Source organism: Eleutherodactylus coqui, chromosome 7, assembly GCF_035609145.1.
Source record: "Eleutherodactylus coqui strain aEleCoq1 chromosome 7, aEleCoq1.hap1, whole genome shotgun sequence".
Lineage (NCBI taxonomy): Eukaryota > Metazoa > Chordata > Amphibia > Anura > Eleutherodactylidae > Eleutherodactylus > Eleutherodactylus coqui.
In genome coordinates this window covers 79692020-79704067 of record NC_089843.1, presented here as the reverse complement: position 1 = coordinate 79704067, position 12048 = coordinate 79692020, and positions in this window count along the sequence as shown.

Below are 12048 nucleotides of genomic sequence, written 5' to 3'. Positions count from 1 at the left end.
TGGAAAAACCTCATATTTATGTAAGGAATTTAATACGTAGTATTGTAGTTTTAATTGATGTATTACTTAAAGGGGTTGTCCCGCGGCAGCAAGTGGGTCTATACACTTCTGTATGGCCATAATAATGCACTTTGTAATATACATTGTGCATTAATTATGAGCCATACAGAAGTTATAAAAAGTTTTATACTTACCTGCTCCGTTGCTGGCGTCCTCGTCTCCATGGTGCCGACTAATTTTCGCCCTCCGATGGCCAAATTAGCCGCGCTTGCGCAGTCCGGGTCTTCTGCAGTCTTCTATGGAGCCGCTCGTGCAGAATGCAGGCTCCGTGTAGCTCCGCCCCGTCACGTGCCGATTCCAGCCAATCAGGAGGCTGGAATCGGCAATGGACCGCACAGAAGAGCTGCGGTCCACGGAGACAGAGGATCCCGGCGGCCATCTTCAGCGGTAAGTATTGAAGTCACCGGAGCGCGGGGATTAAGGTAAGCGCTCCGGTAAGCTTTCTTTACCTCCCTGCATCGGGATTGTCTCGCGCCGACCGGGGGGGGGGGGGGGGTTGAAAAAAAAAAAAACCCGTTTCGGCGCGGGACAACCCCTTTAATGCAAAAATCCATTTTTCTAAATTCTGCAAAGCCTGAAAGTGTTTACATTTTATGCCGTTTCATTTTCAGGTCTCGGGTATAGGGCCGAGTAATTGTATAAATCTACATACAAGGTCACAGCTCTTTTTCTTCTCAAGCGGAACTTCAGTTGCCCTGCATAGCCATGGACAGCACAGCCCTAACAGTGACAGCTGTCAGAAAAATATCTGTTAAACAAATCACGGCCCCTGAAGGGGTTTTCTGACTTTTTGGGGAATTTACCTAAAAAATGAAGTAAAGGATAAAAGGAAATATTAGTATTTAAAAAATAAAAGCAGAAAACAAATGCCTCCTGCCAATTATTTGTGAAACTGTCCATGGTGAATGGACTAACTAGGGCATATTCTACATAAAAATAACAATTGGGCAATAGTAGAAATATGTATTATTTCTATTGAAATGGGTTCTTTACTTGAAAAAAGATTATATTACTAGTTTTATGCTTTTACAAAAAGCAATTACCATTTAGAAAAGCACAGTGGAATAATAGCTAAGGTAACAGGTTAATTGGGTCATGATCAAAACAGTGCAAGCAGTGATTAACTATAGATGAATTATAGGTTCTTTCCATTATGCATCAAAATTATGAACCGTGTGTATACAAGATTTAATTAATGTTGAGGTTACCTATAGATCAGTGGTGGCGAACCTATGGCACACGTGCCAGAGGCGGCATGCAGAGACCTCCCTGCTGTCACGCATCACCGTCGGCCGCTCACCACGCTAGTGAATACCTGCAGGAGCCGTGGGTTCCCTGCAGGCATTCGCTAAGCAGCGCTGCTAGCTTTGCTGATCCCGGAGCACACTGTGATGTCAGTGTGCAGCCGTGATCCTCCTCCCCCTCCCCCGACATGTCTTACTTGGCTCTGCGAGAGCAGGGGCAGGAGGCGTCTGGCAGGCATATTAACGTTTTCCATGCCACTTCTGCACTATTCAGCAATTCCAGCAACCTGATTGGTGAATCAGTCAACCCAAACAACTAATCAGGTTGCTGCAATTGCTGAATAGGGCAGAAGTGGTGTAGAAAAAGTTAATATGCATGCCGGGCGGAGGAGGAGTGGTGCTTCCATGAGGAGGAGGTAAGTATGTGGGTCTCGGGGGAAGGGGGGGGGGCGCTGTGGGGTGTCACTGTGCTACTGGGGCGACACTGGTGGGTGTCACTATGCTACTAGGGGGCTGCTGTGGGGTGTCACTGTGCTACTGGGCGGACGCTGTGGGGTGTCACCTTGCTACTGAGGGGCCGCTGTAGGGTGTCACCTTGCAACTGAGGGGCCGCTGTGGGGTGTCACTGTGCTACTAAGGGGCTGCTGTGGGTGTCACTATGCTACTGGGGGGGCCGCTGCGGGGTGTCACTTTGGTACTGAGGGGGGGCCACTGCGATGGGGGTCACTGTGCTACTGGGGGCCGCTGCAGGGGGTCACTGTGCTACTGGAGGGGGGGCCACTGCGGGGGGGGGGGGGGGTCGGGTCACTGTTCTACTGGGGGGGCCGAGCAGGGGGTCACTGTGCTGCTGGGGGGCCGCTGTGGGGAGTCACTGATACTGGGGGCTGCTGTGGGGAGGGGTCACTATTACTGTTAGGGTGGGTCACTATTATACTGGGGGCCGCTGTGCGAGGTCAGTATTATTGCTGGGGCCGCTGTGGGGTGTCACAGTGCTACTGGGGGGCCGTTGTGGGGTGTCACCTTGCTACTGAGGGGCCGCTGTGGGCTGTCAATGTGCTACTGGGGAACCGCTGTGGGGTGTCACTGTGCTACTAAGGGGCTGCTGTGGGGTGTCACTATGCTACTGGGGAGACGCTGTGGGGTGTCACTTTGCTACTGGGGGGGCTGCTGCAGGAGGTTACTGTGCTACTGGGGGGGCTGCTGCGGGGGGTGGGTGGGTCACTGTGCTACTCGGGGCCCACCGGTGGGAGGGGTCACTGTTCTACTGGGGGGCCGCTGCGGGGAGGGGAGGGGGTCACTGCGAAACTGGGGGGCCGCTGTGGGGAGGATCACTATGTCTGCTGGGGGGGGGGGGGGGTGTCACTATTATACTGGGGGCCGCTGTGGGATGTCAGTATTATCGCTGGGGCCGCTGTGGGTGAAGGGGGTCATTATTATCGCTGGGGGGTCACTATTATTGCTGGGGCTGCTGCAGGTGGTCACCATTATCGCTGGGGCCGCTGGGGGTGGTCACCATTATTGCTGGGGCCGCTGGGGGGGGGGTATTATCGCTGGGGTATGTTTACATGTGGCGGAAATGGGCAGGGCTGTTTCAAAATAGACAGCATGCAGATTTTGACTGCTTTTTGGATGCGGAAATGCGCCACAGAAATTTCCGCTGGAGGACATTCTGCAGTATTTCCGCATCTTAAAAGCAGTCAAAATCTGCACGCTGTCTATTTTGAAGTGGCGCTGTTCTTCTTAGAACGACGGGGGTAAAATCTTACATCGTGATAAGCCCCACCCCCTGACGTGTTGGCCCTTTGCAGTAGATAAATGGGTTCTGGGTTGCAGTTTGGGCACTCATAATCTATAGCAGTAATGGTGAACCTTTTAGAGACTAAGAAAATCTCTGTGATATTGGATCAGAGTGTCTTCAAGAAACAAGAACAATGCTTTTTTTTACCATCCCTACGGCTTTGGGATTTCGCTCTTCCACCTGGATGGCCCTGGGATCTGGTTTCTTGGTAGGTGAAGGTTTTTTGGTTGTTGGTTTCTTATCACATTTTGAAGTATCAGACTAATGTTGAGCAAACTTTAGAAAAGTTTGGTTTGGTCCGAATTAGTTCAAATCAAACCTTCATCAATCCCCTTAAAACTGGTGTATAAAACTGTCTAAAACTCATAAAACTATTTTTCGTAAATGTTGCGTTGCAGCACTGAGGTTCTATGTTAAAATATGATCAAGGACAGCGTCTGCATAGATGCTTGTGTGGGTTTCTATAAACATACAATATTTTTTTTACTCATTTGTTCAATTTAGTTCTCTATCTACTTTTAGGACTTGTGTAAAAATCTCTAGTTTTACGTCAAATATAAGCAGAAATATGGAAAATTCTGAAGAGTTCACAAACTTTTAAGCACCACTTTTAGTATAAAAAATAATTTTTGATAAACAATTTCAATCATAAAATCATGAAGACTGATAATTATCTTTAAAAAATTCTGGAATATAAATTACTTCGTCCATTGTGAAGAAATTCAAGTGCTAGGGCTAAACCTCTTCCATCTGTGCAAAACCAAAGCTTCCACAGCACAGAAAGTGGATACGTATGTGAACAGCTTATAATTGGTGGTTGCTAAGACCTGAGAGCTGGGTGTTTCTGGCAATAGTTCATTACAATAGTGCACAGACCCAACAAAATAGCTGATCCTCACATGTCCCCTTTAAACATGTAAGGGTAATATTACACAAGTACGAGGGCTGCTGATAAGTCTTTGGCTTTGTGTTCTTTTTTTGTTTCTATGGTAACGAATGTTACATCACATGAAAGCCTTATGTGTCTAATATATGTTTTTTTTTAAATTTTGTGTTTGTAGCTTATGCCAACAGTGATCTAGGCACGCGGGAAAACAAAATGGCGGAGTCTAAGGCGATATTCACAGCAAATGAGAGCAGAGGAGTGATAAAATTCTTGTTTCTGCAAGGAAAGCCTGTGAAGGATATTCATGGTGATATGTCGCAGACATTGGGGGATCAATGCCCTTCATATTCTACAGTTAAGAACTGGGTTGCCAAATTTAAAACGGGCCTCTTCAGCACCAATGATGAGGAACGTCCTGGACGACCGAGAGAGGTTGTTGTTCCGGAGATCGTCAATGCTGTGCACAATCTCATAATGGAGAATCAGCGAATTTTAGCTAAAGGAATAGCATACATCATGGGGATTTCTCGTGAACGTCTTTCTGTCATCATCCATGAACATTTGAACATGAAGTAGTTATCTGCAAAGCGGGTCCCCAAATGTTTGACAACAGATCAGAAAATCATGCGAGTGAAAACTTCCCGGGCCATTTGTCAGCGTTTCCAGACTGATAAGAACTTCCTGGATGGACTGGTCACTATGGATGAGACCTGGATTTATTTGTATGACCCTGAAACCAAGGAGCAGTCAAAAGAGTGGAGGCACAGTGGTTCTCCTCGCCCAAAGAAGATCAGGGTGCAAAAATCAGCCACTAAGGTGATGGCCTGTATGCTCTGGGATACGGAGGGCGTGCTGCTAGTGGACTACCTTCAAAGTGGTTTCACCATCAAGGTATTAAATTGAACTTTTAGACCAAATTTAAGGCAGCTCTGAAGGCCAAAAGGCGCGGCAAGCTGTCCAAAGGAATCTTGTTCCTGCAAGACAACGCCTCCGCTCACACTGCACAAGCGACCACGGCAAAACTGGTGGAGCAAGGCTTCCAGCTGGTTGACCACCCACCTTATTCACCAGATCTAGCTCCCTCCGACTATCATCTGTTTCCAAACCTGAAGCCATTTCTGATGCCATGGCTGCTATGGATAACTGGTTTGAGGCACAACTAAAATCCTTCTTTTTGCAAGGCTTACAGAACTTGGAATACCGTAAGAAGTGTGTTGACATCAGTGGAGAGTATGTGGAATAAATGTAAAGTTTCATCTTCCCATCTCGTTTCTTTCTGGGTAAAGCCAAAGACTTATCAGCAGACCCTCGTACATAAGGCTCATTAGCACTTATGTAATAGCACTAATTGTCCTACACATGCACTTGCAAGTTTAGCCCAGCAACTGTCAGGAAAACGTGAGCACTAGTGGCAGCCACAAGTGCTTTGTAATAGTAGCCTGATAGTTACACCCTTGGTTTTAGTAAGTCCAAAGGATGTATTCAGAGTCGGGCCAGGGTCCGCACCCAGAAAACGTGGTCAGGTGCTGTACAAGCCGAGTACTTCCTGTTCTGCTGTCTGGCGCCTTTACTGTCTCACAGGTGGTGCATTGATGTCATCACACTGCCTGCATCGTTCTGCGTGATAATAGCCAGAAAAGACAAAAGCAGAAGATGTCGGATGTTGCAAGAGCATGTTTAAAGTAAAGGAGTTTATTTTATTGTCGGGACACAGTGTGGCCTATAAATGACTCAAGGACCACAACGGGGCCTATAAATTCCTAAGGTGACACTGTCACACAAGGGCTCATGTAAACCAGCAGCCTGTCATATCCCAGGAGCATACATTCAATATATAAGATTGCCAGCTCTGATGAGAACATGGAAACATGTAATCATTAACTTGCCAAAATGAAATGACGACTCCACATTACATAGTTATTAAACAAGGTTTACTTTTACTGACCATACAAGTGAAGATTTACAAACTGAAATGGTACGCGATTACCCTTTTTTTCCTCTTTTTACAGAACATGTAACTAAAATGCCATAATAAATAGTGAATATAAATACAAAAGATTGTCATACAAAAATTGGTACTAGTGTAAACACTTGCTCTTAACCCCATAGTTCTGCTATGCATAGCATTACTTCTTGGCAGTGACAGATTTACATATAATTAAAAGAAGTGTCACGAATATGGAACTTGGTTATTCTCTACAGTCCACATGGAATTGCTCTTCTTGGAAAGGACATTTTTGAAGACTGGAAATCTGTGAAGGTTTACTGTCTGTCAGGCAGTCGTGTCTTACGTATTACAAAAAAAAAAAAGCTTACACTCTGTGGAGACTGGAATAGTGTGATCTCAGTGTATAATGCTGCACCTATAAAGGAAACCGACTTAAAATTACATTCATAATAGGATACAATTACTAATTAGTCTAAAGGTCCAGCAATCTTTAAGGCTGGATTCACACGAACGTATATCAGCTCGGTTTTCACGACGAGCCGATATACGTCCTCCTCGTGTGCAGGGGGGGGGGGGGGATGGAAGAGCTAGGAGCAGGAACTGAGCTCCCGCCCCCTCTCTGCCTCCTCTCTGCTCCTCTGCACTATTTGCAATGGGGAGAGGCAGGGCGGGGCTAATTATCTGAACTTAGCCCCGCCCCCGTCCAACCTCCTTTCATGGCAAATAGTGCAGAGGGGCAGAGAGGAGGCGGGAGCTCAGTTCCTGTTCCTGGCTCTTCCATCCTCCCCCCCCCCCCTGCAGATGAGGACGACGTATATCGGCTCGGCGTGAAAACCGAGCCGATATACGTTCGTGGGAATGCAACCTAAGAGTCATCAGAGATCTTAAATGAAATCTGGCAGCAGCATTTTATGCTGTTAAACTAATCCTGCTCATAGGTGGTGGTCATGAATAGAATCAGCAACATGCTCTTCTTCTTTCTATCAGTCCTTCCATTACCCCCAAAATTGCTGTTTTTCGGTAGCACATGCTCCATGCAAATTAGCAGCAGACCAACTGATGGGTGGTCTGATACTTTGGACTTGGAGGGGCTCTCTCTCCAATGTTGTATCCAAACCCCATCCCTTAAATTGAGGTCTCCATCTTCCATTTGGAAAGGCCATGTGATCTACAGACCAGACTAGTAATTATTAGGAAATTATAGTACCAGTGTTTCTGGTGGTGCAATGCGCCACACAGCTCTGCTTCATGCACGTCACGCACACACAGCCCTGCTACATGCACGTCACACACACACAGCTCTACTACATGCACGTCTTCTGGATGCTACGTTGCTTTTGCATAGGAGCTGCACGTGATTTATGAACTTCAGCAGCTCGCTGAGGAGACATGTTGACACGTAGCTTTCACATATCTGCTGCACGAGATTTACAAACTTCAGCTGAGGTGAAATCATGGCTGGTCGTTGTGTCATATAAGCTGCAATAGCTTCACGGCGGCGTTGAGCCCTCTGTGGTGACATGTTAGAACGACAGTGACAGTTTGTTTCACCACTGGACAACGGTTGACAATTAGATAAAGGCTGGACTGGTGTTGGTGGCATTAGCACTTGAGATGACATGATATTACGTTCAGGAGATGTGAAGGACTATGCTTCACTGTTGTTGGTCAATATGCACCACCAACTATGTATGTGGACATTTGTGAGGTGTCATTTATTGGACTCTCCACACAGTTGTCCAGCTACAAAATTCCAGACTGAGCACTGCTGTATCCATAGCAACTGAGGCAGCAGGAGTTTGTGGGGGATGTAGTCCGCACACAATCCTTCATTCAGTGCACAAGAATAAATGACCTGTGATGACATAACAGTCATGTGATCAGTGGGGGGAGCTAAGAGCCGATAACTGATATGCACAGGTGCCATCAGGCTCTGAATTTAACTCACCCGTCACATGCGGAAAGACGGACAAGTGGTCATTAGCACTTTGACTAGGCACATGTGCAGTGACGTAACTGACGTCATGTGCCTAGTTGATTTTGGGGTAGTGGAGGGACAGAAAAAAAAAAAGAGTATATTGCTGCTTCTATTCCTAATTCATATTGCCCACCTATGAGCAGAATTATAGACCATCCCATGAAGAGAATGCAACAGGTAGTGGTGGCATTGAGTATATCACTCCACCGTTCATGATTGAGGAACTGGCCGGCTGTGTTAAACATCTCTGTTGACCGGAGAAGAGGCGAGGAGAGGACAGATGGCCAATCAACCACAGACAGCAAAGTAATACGCTGAATGCTGTCACTACGGGCTGCATTCTCTTCATGAGACACACTATACTGTGCAGGATAAAACACTGGTGCTACATTTCCTTTAATGTCACATTAAATACATACACTGGCATTTTTCATAGGGACTTGTGATCCCTATGATATATATTTTATTGGTGTAAAAATAAGCATAATTAAACTGGCACACATTATATATAACAAGAGTACAGACATTTCTGGATGCAGCAATATCAATTATGTTTATTTTATTTCGTTTTTTACATGAGAAAAGGAGGGAGGGTTGAACTTTTAAAAAAAATATTTTTAAAAAAGGTTATTTAATAGAGATGAGCGAGCCTACTCGGCCACGCCCCTTTTTCGCCCAAGTATCGCGATTTTCGAGTACTTCCATACTCGGGCGAAAAGATTCGGGGGGCCCCGTGGGTGAGTGGGGGGTTGCAGCGGGGAGTGGGGGGGAGAAGGAGAGAGAGAGGGCTCCCCCCTGTTCCCCGCTGCTACCCCCTGCTCCATCACGCCTCCGCCCGCCCCCCTGAATCTTTGCACCCGAGTATTGAAGTACTCGAAAATCGCAGTGCTCGATCGAGTAATTACTCGAAACGAGTAAGTTTGCTCATCTCTATTATTTAACTCATTTTTTGGGGGGGGGGGGGGGGGGGTCTCCTTAGGGGACTTAAACTTGCAATAGTTTGATCACTTCTACAATATACAACAGTACTTCAGTAATGCAGTGTATTGTATTTTTAACAAGTCTATTAAGCCCTGACACAGACCTCCATGAACCCATCTTCTGTACCCTGCAAGGGAAGGTGGTGGTGGGGCGATGGAGGAACAGCTGTTTCATGTGTTAGATTTCATCCAACAGCATAATCATTTAAAATACAGCAAAGTCACAGTGGAATTTTAGAGATCAGGCCCAAAGCAAAATTTATATAAGCACTTTCCATTATCATCTTGCTTGTAACTTGGAATGTTTCTCTCAGGGTGCCTTCAAACGATCGTATATCGGCCGGGTATTCACGCCCGGCCGATTTTCGGCATCCCTCTCTACAGAGGGAGGAGGCTGGAAGAGCCGGGAGCAGTGAACTGAGCTCCCGCCTCCTCTCCGACTCCTCTCCTTGTATGTTCTACATACAAGGATGTTTAGCTGTACTCACCAGAATCTCCATTGTCTTCTACCACTGTTCCATAGCACTGAAACAAACAAACGGAGATATAACTTACTATATGTAAAAGAGTTTGGAAGGTTTTTTCTTTTCAAATGTTTTTATTTTTACAGAATTGCTATTAGATATGAGGAGTCCTGCTCTAGGCCAATTTCCCTGACCTGTACCCGTCTGTACCTACACTTTACAACCTATACCTGCACTCCTCACTTATCCCTCTGTACACCCAGATTGGAAACACGTGAAAGTCTAATTTATTAATTGGATATGTATTACTTTTCTGATTTCTCTTACTGCCAATAGTAGATATTTTTGCAACATTCTGCTCAACTATAATCTATTCTAAGTTGTTCTACGGGGTTATTATAAACGATCTTTCCAAACTGAAACCCTCATAACTCACGTTTAATGACACGCAGATATATAAATTTGATATCAATGAAAAACGGACTCAGTTTTGATAAATGAAAATATTTAAGAGTAAGCCTGACCTTGTTGCCCATAGCAACCAACCAATCACAGTGCAGCTTTCATTTCTCAAGCTTCTGAGGCAAAATGAAAGCTGCACTGTGATTGGTTGCTATGGGCGAACGTCTTACTGCTAGACCTTTTTGCTAAATGAGCCTTAAAAAGGGAGACAAAATGGCTGCTAACAAAGACAGGAGAGCACTTTGTGTTCTTGATTTTCACGCCTAGCAGTCTGCAACATCACTTTTGAACAAAGTTTGGTGAAGGTCCACCCAGCGGGCACACAATTCGTATTTTAAGGAAAAAGGTTGCATCTGTAAGTGAAAATCATCTGTCTGTCCACCAGTAAGCATGGATACAATGGAACATGTCATGCAAATTTCACGCGAAGTCCTCAGAAATCCACCGTCAAAGCAAGCCGAGAACTGGGCATTCTGCAGCCGACTGTGTGGAAGATTCTGCGATGATATGCATAACAATTGTAATTGTTACAGGTCCTGAAACCAAACGGCAATGCGAGGGGGCGTTCTTTCTGCGAGAGTATGCAACCCCCTTTCATTTTCACAATGAAGTCAGCAGTGAGCTCAAAAGGCGACTACCAAAGAAATGGATTGGCCGTGCAGGCCGTGATGATAGTGTACTTCTTTCTTGACCTTCAAGTTTCTCGGACCTAGTGCCTTGTGATTTATTTTACCTCTGGGAGAGCGTTAAAAATAGTTTACATGCCACGCTCACCACCCACCATGCATGATCTACATCAGTCAACTGTGATACGCTACAATGTGTATGGCAGGAACTTGACTACAGGCTTGATGTGTGTGAGTGACAAAGTGGGCTCACATTGATCACCTGTGATGTGGAAAACATTTTTGATATTGTGCAACAAAACTTTTTGAGTTTCGGTATTGATATCAAATAGTTGTATCTGAATGTCATTAAACATTAGTTATGAGTGTTCCAAATCGGGAAGATCATTTGTAGAGATGAGCCAGTATACTCGCTAAGGCACATTACTCGAGCGAGTAGTGCCTTAGCAGAGTATCTCCCCGCTCATCTCTAAAGATTCGGGGGCCGGCGCGGGTGACGGGTGAGTTGCGGCGGGGGAGAGCGGGGGGAGGGGGGGGGGGAGCGAGTGAGAGGAGAGATCTCCCCTCCGTTCCTCCCTCCCCGACCCTCGCATCTTTAGAGACGAGCGGGGAGATACTCGGCTAAGGCACTACTCGCTCGAGTAATGTGCCTTAGCGAGTATACTCGCTCATCTCTAATCATTTGTAATAACCCTGTATTTAGTCAATGATTATAAAAATAGCTGCTACACCATGGGATCACCCTGACCAAAACTCGACTGATATTTCTCCCATCCCCATCAAGTTGGGTATTCATTGAGGAATGGTAAAGGGGCTAATGCTAAACATTTTTCAAATGCGGCAGTCCTTTCAGATTTTCTTTTTGGAATTCCCAACTTTTTCAGGAAGCATTGTGTGTGACATTTATAAATGTTCGTAGAAATTTTTCCAGTAGTTATAAATCGCAAGGTAATTCACCTAATTTACAATAAAAGCTTCAACATCTTAAAAGTGAAAAGACCAGCAGATGAGGAACCACCACCATCTGTTTTAACTTGATTCTCAATTTCATAATATTTTGCCTGTTGATTTTTATTCTAAAATTTAGAAACCATAACAGTCATGTATGCCATTTTTAATGAAAAATATGTAAATCATGAAGCACATTTTCAGTAGTGGTTACAGTTAACATCTAACGTATGTTGTCACTTGTATACTCTAGATTTTATTTGTCACCTGGTACCTCTATAACCATATCAATCAGCTACATAAACCCAAAAGACATGATACCATGACATTTGATTTTGCAGACACTGTCAATAGCGTTTAATAAGCAGCATTAAACAAAAACAACAATAAAAAGCTTACATGTGACAAAGCCAAAAACAGACAACTTGGCCAGTTTCACCAGAACAAAAACACAATTATGCAAACATAAATCATTCAAATTTCTAATTCTGGTGTAAGGATAGTAATGTCAGGAATACTTAAAAGATTATTTTACTCCAAAGCTCACAGTTGGTTTTGCAAGAGCGTAAATATTCTCAACACTTACAATTTATAGATGGTGAATGTATGACAAGAAGAAATCTTAGGAATGGCTGTAGGAGTCATGGATGTTCC